Source organism: Neoarius graeffei, chromosome 12, assembly GCF_027579695.1.
Source record: "Neoarius graeffei isolate fNeoGra1 chromosome 12, fNeoGra1.pri, whole genome shotgun sequence".
NCBI lineage: Eukaryota > Metazoa > Chordata > Actinopteri > Siluriformes > Ariidae > Neoarius > Neoarius graeffei.
Window position 1 is genome coordinate 68,502,760 of NC_083580.1, and position 15,628 is coordinate 68,518,387.

Here is a 15,628-nt window from a genome sequence, read left to right on the forward strand (position 1 = left end):
GATGCAACAAAGACATCAAAGATAACACTGAAGGAGCTGCAAAGATCCACAGCGGAGAGGGGAGTATCTGTCCATAGGAACACTTTAAGCTGTACACTCCACAGAGTGGGGCTTTATGGAAGAGTGGCCAGAAAAGTCATTGCTTAAAGAAAATCACGTTTGGAGTCTGCCCAACAGCATGTGGCAGACTCCCCAAACACATGGAAGATGATTCTCTGGTCAAATGAGACAAAAATGGAACTTTTTGGCCATCATGGGAAATGCCATGTGTGGCGCAAACCCAACACCCTGAGACACCATCCCTACAATGAAGCATGGTGGTGGTTAGCCTGGGCCCGCCCATCCTAAGCGTGACGCAACACGAGGGCCTGTTGCGAGCTTAGTCTGGCCAGGCAATCTATCTCCAGCTCTTCCAAGATCTGGAAAAATCGGGAGCCAATCAACTTTGAGCATCTCCAACGGCCCTGGGTAGAGGCGTGTTCAAGGCAGTGACGTAGTAGAACTGCGACCGGAAGCCATAGATTGTTTACAGAATCATGCTGTATTGAAAGCATTCAACGGGAAGTTCTCATTGAAAATGGAGCAAAGAGCAGCCCTGGAGGTATTTATTGAAAGGAAGGACGTTTTCGCCTTGCTCCCGACCGGCTTCGGTAAGAGTTTAATCTACCAGTTAGCCCCGCTAGTAGCCAAATCAATGGGGCTCAGCAAGAATCCTATCGTCGCATCACATATGTCAGAGGAAAGAGTGATGTGATTGGTTTAAGCTTCGTCACAGCCTTTTCTGGCTTCGACCAGTAGCAAACTGAGGTATTTCAGGGAGGCGGGTCAACCACGGGCTCTGGGAAACGGTTGGGCTGAATATCTTGGCCAGACCAATAGCTCGTAGAGCTTTGAAGTCGCGTTAGCCAGACTAGGTGGTGGTAGCATCATGCTGTGGGGATATTTTTTCATCTGCAGGGACAGGAAAGCTGGTCAGGACTGAAGGAAAGATGGATGGCACTAAATACAGGGCAATTCTGGAGGAAAACCTGTTTGAGTCAGCCAGAGGTTTGAGACTGGAATGAACTTTCATGGTCCAGCAGGACAATGGCCCTAAACATACTGCTAAAGCTACATTGGAGTGGTTTAAAGGGAAGATTTAAATGTCTTGGAATGGCCTAGTCAAAGCCCAGACCTCAATCCAATTGAGAATCTGTGGCATAACTTGAAGATTACTGTACACCAATGCAACCCATCTAACTTGAAGGAGTTGGAGCAGTTTTGCCTTGAGGAATGGGCAAAAATCCCAGTGGCTAGATGTGCTAAGCTAACAGAGACATACCCCAAGAGACTTGCAGCTGTAATTGTAGCAAAAGGTGGCTCTATAAAGTATTTCCTTTTTTTTTTTTTTTTGGGGGGGGGGGGGGGGGTTACTTATGCACACTCTGTATTTCTGTTTTTTCATCTTAATTATTGTTTGTGTCACAATAAAACAACAGTTTTCACCTTTAAAGTGGTAGGCATGTTGTGTACATCAAATGGTGCAAACCCCCAAAAAATCCATTTTAATTCCAGCTTGTAATGCAATAAAACAGGACAAACACCAAGGGGGATGAATACTTTTGCAAGGCACTGTACCTGCTTATCTTACATCCATTTGACACGGTATGCTGTCTGTGTTTTTTGGTGAAAAAGCCGGGATCGTGTCTAGCTTCAGTTGTTGTTTCTGCCTCGTGTCTCGCTTCTTCTCAGTGATTTTTTTTCATCAGAGTCCTCCACAAAACAGTCATCTGTAAAATGCTCACTGCACAATTTGCAGCTTCTTTCAGGAGTAAAGTTTTTTCGCTTTACTTAATGAAGCCACTCGGCCAAACGTCTTGGATCCAGGACGGAATGAGGAAGACGTGCAGAATCCTACGTCACGCAGCGCCACCCTCATTTTTGTTTCCTAATACATCCATGTATCTGGCTAATCCAGTATAGCCACTCCCGGGGAAATGGTCCAATGGGCTGATGTTACAACTTTCACGTTTTTTTTTTTTTTTTTAAAGCTAAAGTCTGCTTAATTTTTTTCATTTAGAACATTTTGTATTAATGTATAATGATGACCTTTCATAACCCCATAATTTCAAATTTTCCTAGGTGGTAAAGGTATCACACCACCTTGTTGTTGATTTTTTTTCCCTTTAAAGGAACAGTCCACCGTACTTCCATAATGAAATATGCTCTTATCTGAATTGAGACGAGCTGCTCCGTACCTATCCGAGCTTTGCGCGACCTCCCAGTCAGTCAGACGCGCTGTCACTCCTGTTTACTCCTGTTAGCAATGTAGCTAGGCTCAGTATGGCCAATGGTATTTTTGGGGGCTGTAGTTAGATGCGACCAAACTCTTCTATGTTTTTCCTGTTTACATAGGTTTATATGACCAGTGACATGAAACAAGTTCAGTTACACAAATTGAAACATAGCGATTTTCTATGCTATGGAAAGTCCGCACTATAATGACAGGCGTACTAACACCTTCTGCGCGCTTCGGCAGCGCATTGATACGGAGCTCAGATATCAATGCGCTGTCGAAGCGCGCAGAAGGTGTTAGTACGCCTGTCATTCTAGTGCGGACTTTCCATAGCATAGAAAATCGCTACGTTTCAATTTGTGTAACTGAACTTGTTTCATGTCACTGGTCATATAAACCTATGTAAACAGGAAAAACGCGGAAGAGTTTGGTCGCATCTAACTACAGCCCCAAAAAATACCATTGGCCATACTGAGCCTAGCTACATTGCTAACAGGAGTGACAGCGCGTCTGACTGCGTCTGACTGACTGGGAGGTCGCGCAAAGCTCGGAAAGGTACGGAGCAGCTCGTCTCAATTCAGATAAGAGCATATTTCATTATGGAAGTACGGTGGACTGTTCCTTTAACACCATGGCCTGCTGGGTGTAATTCCTTTGTTACAGATCATATGGAATCTGTTAATGCTTCATAAGCAATACAGTTCCACTTTCTTGCTGATGTGTCCAGGTGTTTGAAAGCTGTTACCTTGTCAGTGAATTTTGCTCCTGCAGAGAAGTTTTTTTTTTTTTTGCCACCATTTTGAAAGTGCAAATAAACCTAGCACAAGGGGTTTCTAATACAAAGTACAAGCCATTTTTCCAGGCCAAATTGTAATGAATAAGACGTGGACAAATACTTTACCTCCATGATCATACCTCACCCCTTTTTCTCACAACATATAATTCAAAATAGGCTGGTCATAAAATGTTGCTTTTAATCTAATCTAATGTAATATCTTTCGGCAGTGAAGTAAAGAGCTGCTTCATCTGTGTTCATAGTGAAAAAGCCGGTCCTGTGTGAGTGCTCGCAGCACCATTAAGAGACAAAGTCTCCTGAGATGGAATGAGATGTGAAAATAAACATGACACCAGCAGGCACATAAGTGTTTCTTAGCAAAGACGGAGATGAGATTCAGCATGCCAGATGACTAATCTCACTTTTATTATGTGTGTTCACGCCATTGCTTGGTGTTCACTACGATTCCTGATGAGTATTTGATGAGTGAGTCTTGTCACGGATTCCTGTCATACGACAAACGGACCAAGCAAATCATCCATCTACAGTAATCCATGTTTTTGGTTTTATACTCTAACTTTTTCTATATAACGACCCGTTTTATGGCACGTTCCATTACAGTAATAATGGTAGTCTAGGAATGACCACATTTACCACACCCAATCCAGTTTAATTACTGATTACTTAAAGTGACAAAGTATCAGCAAGAGGATCGACTGAGAATCATGAAAACTTAAAATTCAGACATTTAATAATTCTTTAACTCGTGATTCCCTGATCAAAAAGAAGTATACTTCAAGTTCATTTTATTACAGTAAGTATACAGTGGTGCTTGAAAGTTTGTGAACCCTTTAGAACAGGGGTCACCAAACTTTTTTCTCTGGGGGCCACATTGTCGTTCCTGACTGTGATGGGGGGCCGGGGTCGGGTCAGCTATATAACATAGAATTGTATGACCCAGACAAATATGACCACCAACAGGCCTCATTGTGTAGTAGAGATTACTAGCCTGGCACAGCCATCCCCACTACTATATCCCCACTACTATATCAACACTTGATTCCTGGCACATATTTGTTTATCTTTACTAGTGGTTTGCAAAAGTAGTAATCAAGTCTTCACACTGTTTTTTAATTTTGAAATACCACAGATATTCCATTTATTTATTTTCTAATAAAAATAACATCAAAGCTGTCAAGGTAAGAAACATCTAGCTAGTTGAGGTGATCGACACTGGCAAAGGTGAGTGGAAAATTATAAATTGTAGGTAGGCCTGTTGATATTATTAATAATATTAATAATAATTGTGTGCAGCACTTAATAAAGGTCAAATAAATAGGCCTAGAAAATAAATACATTTTTAAAAAAAACAGTGAAATTATAATAATATGAGCAATAGATCAACTAGCCAGCTCTTATGCCTATCCATTTGAGCATGTTCAGTAAACATTTTTTAGGTCAAGGTGAAAAATGAAATGAGCAGTAGGCCATTTACAGGTCAAAACTAAAGCATAATACAGAATAATGGGAATCAAAATCAGTAGTATATGTAGGTGAGCTGGATTTGTACTTGTTGATTTGTACTTCTTGTCGGGACACACCTCCTCGGCCACAGCAAGCATGCATACTTTAACAAAGTCCCCATCAGTAAACGGCTTTCCATGGGTAGCTAGTAGGTGAGCTACCTTATAGCTAGCTCGGACAGCAGCCTGGTTGATCTGGGTTTGGTGAAGGAATACATTCTGTTGTGCAGCCGGTCCGCATTTCATCCTCCGAATCCTGTCTTCTCTTGTTTGCCCTCGCAAACTAGCATACTCTTTGTGGCGGGTTTCGTAGTGGCGACGCAGATTATATTCTTTGAAAACCGACACACTTTCTTTACATACAAGACAAACTGCACGGTCCTTACACTGAACGAAAAAATAATCGGTGGTCCACTGTTCTTTAAAAACTCTGCACACTCTGTCAGCTTTTCGCTGACCGCTAGCCATTTTGCTGTCCTGAACACTGACAGTTCTCTGCGCGTGCGCTGCCTGTCACTGCTTGATCGCGAGCATATGACGAAAATTCGGAAAATATGAATAGTTCATTTTATAACTAAATATCAATTTTAATTGATAAAATCAACAAAATACAAGGTGCAGACATGTTATTATTTGCCAAAAAGCACTTTTAAAAAAATAGGCCATGACCACTTTTGGGGATTGCCTCATAGGGCTGGTTCAAGTGGTGAGAGGCAGAGGGGCTGGGGGGCCGGTCAAAGAGGGATGGCGGGCTGGAGTCGGCCCGCGGGCCGTAGTTTGATGACCCCTGCTTTAGAATTTTCTATATTCCTGCATAACTATGACCTAAAACATCATCAGATTTTCACACAAGTCCTAAAAGTAGATAAAGAGAACCCAGTTAAACAAATGAAACAAAAATATTATACTTGAGGTCCGGGTTCGAGCCCTGTGGCCGGCGAGGGCCTTTCTGTGTGGAGTTTGCATGTTCTCCCCGTGTCCGCGTGGGTTTCCTCCGGGTGCTCCGGTTTCCCCCACAGTCCAAAGACATGCAGGTTAGGTTAACTGGTGACTCTAAATTGACCGTAGGTGTGAATGTGAGTGTGAATGGTTGTCTGTGTCTATGTGTCAGCCCTGTGGTGACCTGCCGACTTGTCCAGGGTGTACCCCGCCTTTCGCCCGTAGTCAGCTGGGATAGGCTCCAGCTTGCCTGCAACCCTGTAGAACAGGATAAAACGGCTAGAGATAATGAGATGAGAATGAGATATTATACCTGGTCATTTATTTATTGAGGAAAATGATCCAATATTACATATCTGTGAGTGGCAAAAGTATGTGAACCTTTGCTTTCAGTATCTGGTGTGACCCCCTTGTGCAGCAATAACTGCAACTAAACATTTCCGGTAACTGTTGATCAGTCCTGCACACCGGCTTGGAGGAATTTTAGCCCATTCTTCCGTACAGAAGAGCTTCAACTCTGGGATGTTGATGGGTTTCCTCACATGAACTGCTCGCTTCAGGTCCTTCCACAACATTTCGATTGGATTAAGTTCAGGACATTGATTTGGCCATTCCAAAACATTAACTTTATTCTTCTTTAACCATTCTTTGGTAGAGCGACTTGTGTGCTTAGGGTCGTTGTCTTGCTGCATGACCCACCTTCTCTTGAGATTCAGTTCATGGACAGATGTCCTGACATTTTCCTTTAGAATTCAGTGGTATAATTCAGAACATGTGTTGTGAAGATCAGACTTTGATAGATCCCTGTTCTTTAAATAAAACAGGGTGCCCACTCACACCTGATTGTCATCCCATTGATTGAAAACACCTGACTCTAATTTCACCTTCAAATTAACTGCTAATCCTAGAGGTTCACATACTTTTGCCACTCACAGAATCATTTTCCTCAATAAATAAATGCCCAAGTATAATATTTTTGTCTTATTTGTTTAACTGGGTTCTCTTTATCTACTTTTAGGACTTGTGTGAAAATCTGATGATGTTTTAGGTCATATTTATGCAGAAATATAGAACATTCTAAAGGGTTCACAAACATTCAAGTACCGCTGTACTTAAAGTTAAAGTATATTTCCTTAAGTATACTTTTGTGTACCCAGTATACTGATATCAATGTACGTACAGTATACTTGTAAGTAAATTAATCTAATACTTCTTGGGACTAAATTGGCCCACTTTTGGTTTATAAAAAGTATACTTTAAGTCTAAGAGAAGTAAACTCTGAGTATACAACTAGTATTTTTTATTTTGTACTGCAAGTATACCACAAGTAAACTTCTATACTAATAGTTTACTAGTTCTATACTTGTAGTCCACTCTTTAGTTTATACAAGCGTACTTCATAGTATACTGGAAATATACTATGAGTTTACTGGTTTTATACTTCTCGTCCACTTTTTAGTTTACTAAAGTATACTTTGTAGTATACTGGAATATACTATTGGTTTACTCGTTACACACTTCTAGTCCACTTTTTAGTTTATAAAAGTATACTTTATAGCATATTGGAAATATACTATTAGTTACTGGTTATATACATCGAGTCCAGTTTTTAGTTTTGAAGTATACTGCAGTTACCCTTCTAGGTATACTATTAGTTTCCTAACCCTAACCCTTACCTCATGCACACTACCAGTAGACAACTTTGTGTTTTGTTAAAACATGCTGCCGTATATCACAAAGAAGCCAATATGTGTGAAAAGAAGTATTTTGTAGGCTACTATCAAAAGGATAAACACAACTACAGGGCAAGTACACTTAAACATAAGGCACAAATATTTTAATACTTTATTACACTTTTGTTAAGTATATCTTGATCAAAAGTTTAAGTGTAAGCTTAAATTACTTAGAATTTTCAATATACTTTTCAGTAAAAGCCAAGTATACTTATGTATAACTTTATTAAGTATATCTCTGATAAGTAAATAAAAAGTAAACTGAAAGCATACTCTCTTATTTTTAGTTTAAAAGAAGTATACTAGAAGCACACTTGAATAAACTTTTTTGTAAGGGTTAATATTTATGGGACGTATTCTGAGTCTGTGACTTAAGTCCAAAAGTTATGAGCTTAAGTTTATTCAGAAATGGGTTTAGCACAATTTTCTGGGGACGCTGTTCTGATTATGCAAATCGGCTGCATGCTGTTCACGCCTCTAAGGTTGGCAGGTTTTTCTTCAGTTGAGGCATCTAAAGCAAAGTTTTGAATAATGTCATGAGTGCTGCCGTTACACACAATCACGTACCTTTAAGCCCTGAAAACATTGCTGTCTCCTCTGATGTCTTCTATGTAAAAAAAAAAAAGCCTTTCATCGACTTTAAAGGAAAGATATTATGAATTAAATAATAGCGTTTACAGCCCAAAATGTAAAATTTCAGTGGGTATATTGTGGTTATGCTGCGAGCTGGCCTAGAGGTTAGTGTGTCTGACTCTGGAGATTGTGAGTTCTATTTGCGGTAGGGTCATATCAAAGACCATCATAAAAACAGTACCTTCTGGCAAGGCATACTGCAGTGTGAGTAGGGAATCAAAATCTCATGGTTACCTGAGTACTGCCCCCACTGTAACCCTAGCTATGTGAGAGGTTGAGGACTATAGAAATGGAGACTGGTGCCGCTTGAGGTGTCGTTAAAAGCCTGGCCTGAGTTTCCCAAAAGCATCGCAGCACAAAGATCATAGTTAAATGGTAGCGCGAGCAGCACAATGAACACTCACTCTCCTAGTTAAGATGCTCTTAGCATTAAGAGGCTTTTGGGAAAACCACCTCTGATTAGTACTAGGTGGGAGACTGTCTGGGAAGACCAGGTGCTGGCGCGGGAGGGACTTAATTATTTTTTTTTTTGATATTGTGGTTACAGCAAATATCAGATATCAAATGTCAGAGAGCGATGCTGGACTTAATACTGGTCCAAGGTCAGAATCATGCATAACTGAGGCTCACCTATGTTTTAGATAAACTCCACCACATATGCCTCACTCTCAAATAACAATTTGTGGTATTACATCCTCACTGGGCAGCACGGTGGTGTAGTGGGGCGGCACGGTGGTGTAGTGGTTAGCGCTGTCGCCTCACAGCAAGAAGGTCCGGGTTCGAGCCCCGTGGCCGGCGAGGGCCTTTCTGTGCGGAGTTTGCATGTTCTCTCCGTGTCCGCGTGGGTTTCCGCCGGGTGCTCCGGTTTCCCCCACAGTCCAAAGACATGCAGGTTAGGTTAACTGGTGACTCTAAATTGACCGTAGGTGTGAATGTGAGTGTGAATGGTTGTCTGTGTCTATGTGTCAGCCCTGTGATGACCTGGCGACTTGTCCAGGGTGTACCCCGCCTTTCGCCCGTAGTCAGCTGGGATAGGCTCCAGCTTGCCTGCGACCCTGTAGAACAGGATAAAGCGGCTACAGATAATGAGATGAGATGAGACATCCTCACTGCTCTTCACTATCAAGATGGTGAGATGCAGAGGAAGGTTGACCCCATGTGACTGGGGTTAGAGCCAAAAAGTCATTTAAGGCCTGGTCCGAAAATACCAATAACTATAACTACAACTATAGCGATAACTAACTATAAATAAATCAGTCTCCTTCAATTTACATGGTTGGTGCTCACACCAAACCGATAACGATACCTATAGCCCAGACCTGGGTTTATCCATATCGGCGAGATTGCTTCTGAAGCCATTTTTCCAGGCCTGGACCTGATCTGATAAAACATCTGACCAATCAGGTAATTGTTTACATGTGACATTGTCTGAACACGTGTTATTTTTCCTGGGCATCTTTATACATCCTTGTTGCATCATGAAGTCATGGAATACGGATTCATGGAAAATAAAAAAATATAATACAAAAGCACGGATCTTTTATTCACAGCTGTGATTTTTCCATGAAATATTAATAGTAAATTAATAAAGTAAACATATAAATGCAGGTAAGATATTTTAATTATGAATTTCGGCAGTCCAAACATTTAATTGTTTTAGACTTTTAATTTTTTTTTATCCGTGATGCATCATCCGTATGAAATCAGTAACCATTCTGTAATATACTGAAATGTTCGTGACCAATCTGTAAATTATTAGCATCCATGATGCATCTGTATTAAAATCCGTAACCACTCCATATTTCGTATCCTTTTTTTAAAATTATATTTCCGTAATCCGGCGGCACGGTGGTGTAGTGGTTAGCGCTGTCGCCTCACAGCAAGAAGGTCCGGGTTCGAGCCCTGTGGCCGGCGAGGGCCTTTCTGTGTGGAGTTTGCATGTTCTCCCCGTGTCCGCGTGGGTTTCCTCCGGGTGCTCCGGTTTCCCCCACAGTCCAAAGACATGCAGGTTAGGTTAACTGGTGACTCTAAATTGGCCGTAGGTGTGAATGTGAGTGTGAATGGTTGTCTGTGTCTATGTGTCAGCCCTGTGATGACCTGGCGACTTGTCCAGGGTGTACCCCGCCTTTCACCCGTAGTCAGCTGGGATAGGCTCCAGCTTGCCTGCGACCCTGTAGAACAGGATAAAGCGGCTAGAGATAATGAGATGAGATTTCCGTAATCCGTGACCTATCTGTATTTTATCAACCACCGGAGTATGTGCATGGGATGTTTTGAAGTCCAAGCTGTACAGTATGACCAGGAATAATGTGCTACTACTTGGAAAAAACTTCCATGACTATTCCTAAGTTGCATGCGTTTATTTCCCTGAGTGTCAGCACCAAGCGATATTATATTTGGGATTATAGTTGTGGTGTGACTGCTCCAGACTGGAACTAAATTCAGGTAGAGGTGTAGTCATAGTTGGAGTTATAGGTATAGTTATCGGTGTTGTGGGACCGGGCCCTTATTCATAAAATTAAAAATAGATATTAAGTAAATAGTGATATTAGTTTTGTTTTAAACTCTACAATAACTATTCATCAGTCATGAATTGTTTTAATTTTTAACTAGCTTATTATGAAACCTTAAACAAAAGCATCAAAGGAGGATTCATTCATGAATTTACAATCACTGCTGCCACTGGTCCAAAGTGAGGGTCTATTTCCATCCCAGCTGTTACGCAATCTCTGTAGGGAACTGGAAGCATGTTACGCATCATCCTCTAAAAAGTGTACTCCCTTGTGGCTCTTGAGCAGTAGCAGTGCATAATTTATGGCTATGCCATTAATATTTCATGTGCTTACCCTATATGTGATGGCAATGCTTGCACTCGGAAAACAACCCGTGGGATGGTTCTGTGCGAGTTCTGCTGTTTTGTGCTCGGCATGAAGACATTTATGGTGTGTGATCTGGCAGCTTCATCAGTGTTTCATGCTCACCTTTAGCCTGGTGCCAGGTCAGGGAGGCAGGCCCAACCAATTAACATTATAGCTTTCTTTTGGAGAAAAAACCTTTCTTGGTTCTCTCCATGGATACTTATATAGCTGAGGAGCTTTTCTGTTAGTTTCTCATGTTTTTGAGATACTTTTTGGCTTTATGTCTAAAGCAGGATAGATGAAGTTAAAAAGACCAGACACGTTCTGCCCAGTGTGGCCTCAAGATGATGATACATGGGGCAACTTTTTGGGCACCGGGCAACCAGGTGAGACACAGGGCAACTATTTAGGGCAACAGACAACTGGCAACAACCAATCAGGGGTGGGTTTCCTGAAAGCCTCTTAACACTAAGAGCATCTTAACTAGGAGAGGGAGTATTCATTGTGATGCTCTACCATTTAATGATGATCTTTGTGCTATGACGCTTTTGGGAAACCCACCCCAGATAAGAGGAAATCTATTGCCAGGGAGACAGCCACCACAAATATGGACACTGAAACATTTGCACCTGTCACTTTGGTCACTTTTAGATCAGACAATAAGTTAAACAGACAATCTACGGTATATTAAAACTCACAAAAAAACATGATGAGCTGTTAATCGCTTTTAACTTGACGCAAGAGAGCTAACATTATCCCTACATAGCTAGCGATAACTTTCAGCTAACTATGTTAGCAAAAACCACCACTAGTTAGCTAAATCCCATTCAATCTCTATGGAGTGGTGGTTAGCTAACGTCAGTTTACACTTAGCTGAAAAAAAAGATGTTTAAATTACAACCTGAGCACATAGAAATAGATGTCTGTTGGTTTTCTAAGCATTTGATGAGGTCAATTCACCACTTTGGGTTTGCACATAACAACTTACCGGCATTAGTGGTTAGCGCTGTCGCCTCACAGCAAGAAGGTCCGGGTTCGAGCCCCGTGGCCGGCGAGGGCCTTTCTGTGCGGAGTTTGCATGTTCTCCCCGTGTCCGCGTGGGTTTCCTCCGGGTGCTCCGGTTTCCCCCACAGTCCAAAGACATGCAGGTTAGGTTAACTGGTGACTCTAAATTGACCGTAGGTGTGAATGTGAGCGTGAATGGTTGTCTGTGTCTATGTGTCAGCCCTGCGATGACCTGGCGACTTGTCCAGGGTGTACCCCGCCTTTCTCCCGTAGTCAGCTGGGATAGGCTCCAGCTTGCCTGCGACCCTGTAGAACAGGATAAAGCGGCTAGAGATAATGAGATGAGATGAACTTACCGGCATAAAAACATACAAGTTGTCGCTCTTTTTCTTCACTCCACTGTCGGAGAAAAAGAGCGGACATCTTTGTTGAAAATTTCAGAAGCTCTCAGGTGGTCATGTGATTCGCTGCTAGCACTCTGATTGGATGATCTTAAAAAGTTGCCCAAAACTATCAAAATCATTCAGATAAAAATGATGTCGCCCAATCTCAATGGGAAAGTATCGAAGCACAATTGCCTGACAACATTGCCCAAAAAGATGCCCCGTATATCATCACCTTCAGATTCCTGTTCTTGGTTGATAGGGGTGGAATCCAGTTTGGTCTTCTGCTGTTGTAACCCATCTGCATCAAGGCTCAACGTGTTGTGCATTCTGAGATGCTTTCCTGCTCACCACAATTGAGAAAGTGTTACTATAGCCAAAAAAGACCTTCTGGTAGCAGATCATTTTGTGTCAATCTTACCTGTATGCACTTTAACTCGACAAAGAAAGCCAACAGAAGAGAAAACCTCTCTCTCTTTCTCTACTTTCTATTGTCTTGGAACAAACCAAAAATGTATACACCCTATTTTATCCAACAGAGGATGAGATGCACCATTTCTGCCGCTAGCTAGTGTTAACTTGTTACTAACATACGCATAGTATCCCTCCAGAACCACACCCCAGCTGGACTGCCCATAACTGCATGCTTTATGCGCAGCTAAAGCAAAGAAAATAGTGATGCCCAGCATGACCTCTGCTTATCTGCTCAAATGTATATGTATAATACAATGTGTAGTCAACATTCAAACATGATTTAGAGATCACAAGCCTGAAGCTTGTGAAAGGTGTCCTGAGTCCATTCGAAATTTTAAATGTCAGTAGTCATTGTGATAGAATGGGGGGGAATTCAATGGAAATGACAACCTGAGGTGAAATGACATAAAATCAAATCATATTCTTGTGTACATTTTCCTCCACTCCACCAGCTCCCCGTCATCAGTTTTACAGAAGGGATTTAAAAAACAGCCCTGGTGACCATATGCCATGTTTCAACAGTGCGCTGGTGGACAGCTCCTGTCAAGATAAAGCTTTGTTAGCTCAAAGCACTATCTGATTGGCTTTCTTCTCAGCTCCTATGCCTTTTCCTATACCACCTCCCTTTCCTTGCTTGCTCTCCCTTTTTTGTTTCCCATGAGAGCTATTTTCACTCCTCAGCAGTGTTCCCAATAACCTAGATTGCACCTTGTTGGGCTTTACCCTGGCTTGGTCTGTCACATCCAATTCACCCAATCGTGTGATCACCGGTGGCACACTCAGCACTTTGGCACACTCCACCTGCATTGTGGTGTATTATGGAAATGGTGATTAAGAGAGGGCATTAATTAGACTTCTTGTCTCTGTGCTGGAAACTTAGAGAGGTGAAACATGTTTCAGACATGAAACGTTGATTAAGAACAGTAATGTAAGGAAATTAAAAAAAAAATCCCACCAACATCAATGTAGATATTCAGATACAAAGCGATGCAACTTTTGGTTGGGATTATGAAAGGTGTGAAGATAGAACAAACCCAATATCTGCACCCATACATACAGCTTAATGTAGCTTTCTTGTTTGAGATGTCTGAGGCGTGTTACTTAAACGCACTGTTTTATTTCCAGAGTTCTTCTGCCTTCTTGAACATAGGCTTGAAACATTGACATTATCCAATGGATTTTTTATGCTGATGATCTAGTACTGTTCTGTAGCACAATAGATGAGGCTGAGAGACTACTTAATATCATTTAATAGCACATGTAAAAGGATTTAGGTTGACAATATCATTCAAAAAGACCAAAACCCAAGTCTTCAACAGTGAGGAACTTGCAAAAAAGGAACACTTTAGTGTAGATGAAAACACAATTGAGAATGTGACTGAATTTATTTACTTGGGCAAGTTAATCTCAAGTGACACTAAAGCGATACCTGTAGATCTTCATCCATCCATTATTTGCAACCGCTTATCCTGTGCAGGGTCGCGGGCAAGCTGGAGCCTATCCCAGCTGACTATTAATAAGCTAATAATAAGTTAAATTTATATAGCATCTTTCTCATATCCAAGGTCGCTTTACAATTATAAGGAAAGGGGGGAAAAAAGTCTACCAAATAAAAGGTCAGGATGCCATTCTAATGGTGTAGCAGCCACAATCCCACCAAAAGGCGCACCAAAACAAGTCCCACACCGCTTGCACAGCCGCTGCAATGCCGCCGAGCAACACCACCTAGAACACCGTGCCATGGAGCCACAAAGCGAGGCTAGAAGCACCGCCACACAGAGCGCTGGACAACCCTGATGTTAAAAGAGCAACGAGCTCAGTGCAGTCCATAGCCAGGAGCACAGGCATCACCTACAGCGACCCAAGGCCTGGAGGGAACCGACATCCAAAAACAGGGGCCTGAGCTACACCACAACTGGTGGACAAAACACTCAAACAAAAACAAACATCAAACTACACAAACACAAAAAAGAAAAACAAAAGGGAAAATAAAATAAAAAGCTCCGGTGAGAAGCGGCAGCCAGAATGTGCGTGGCGTACTCGCAACCGGAAACAGGAAGAAAAGACTACCAAAAAAAGACTATGGGTGAGAGACACATCACCAAATCATTGCAGGGCTGACACATACAGACAAACAGCCATTAACACTCACACCTACGGTCCATTTAGAGCCACCAATTGGCCTAACCTGCATGTCTTTGGACTGTGGGGGAAACCGGAGCACCCGGAGGAAGCCCACGCAGACAACATGCAAACTCCATACAGAAAGGCCGCTGTCGGCCACTGGGCTCAAACCCAGAACCTTCTTGCTGTTAGATGACAGTGCTAACCACTACACCACCATGCCGCCCACCTGTAGATCTACAAATAGCAAAAGCAACAGCTAAATTCAGTGAGTTGTGTTCTGTGCTAACTGATAGCAGTATCAACATGACTACAAGAAGGAAAATGTTGGAAGCATGTGTGAGATCTCGGCTAATCTACGGAGTGCAATCTTGGCTCCCAAAAGAAATTGAAATACATAAAATGGAAGTGTGCTGGTTCCAATGCTTAAGAAGTATGGTTAAAGGGGGTTGGAAAAGACAACTCAGAGGAAGGTGAATACAAGTTTGAATATTCTCACAAAGACAGAGAAAGTATTGTCAAAACCACCCCCTTACAAAACTTCATATCTGCACAACATCTCAAATATATCAATCATGTATATAGAGCAGAAAACACCACCTACATGAAGAAGTTATTTACTAAACCAACTAGAAAATGCTTCTGTGATCCGTGGATAAAACATGCAAGAATTCTCAACCTTACTATCGATGAAATAAACACAATCTAAATTGGAGTTCGCCGAGCTAGTCAATGATAAAACAAACTTGTCTCATCCACTTCAATGAAGTAAATGGAGGAACTCGTAGGTACAGGTACGTACAAGGAGAGTGGTGATGCTGCAAGGTCAGCACATGTTCTTCACATGTTACCACGGTCCATTTTGTCCCTCTTTATGTCTGCTAATCTCCTTTCCATCCTGACCTG

General features: G+C 41.9%; 1 protein-coding gene across 1 annotated transcript in view; it reads left to right on the top strand.

The window, feature by feature from the left end:
- Positions 1-15,628, top strand: part of nrxn2a (neurexin 2a) — an 833,732-nt gene that overhangs the window by 636,472 nt on the left and 181,632 nt on the right. The window lies entirely within an intron of this gene.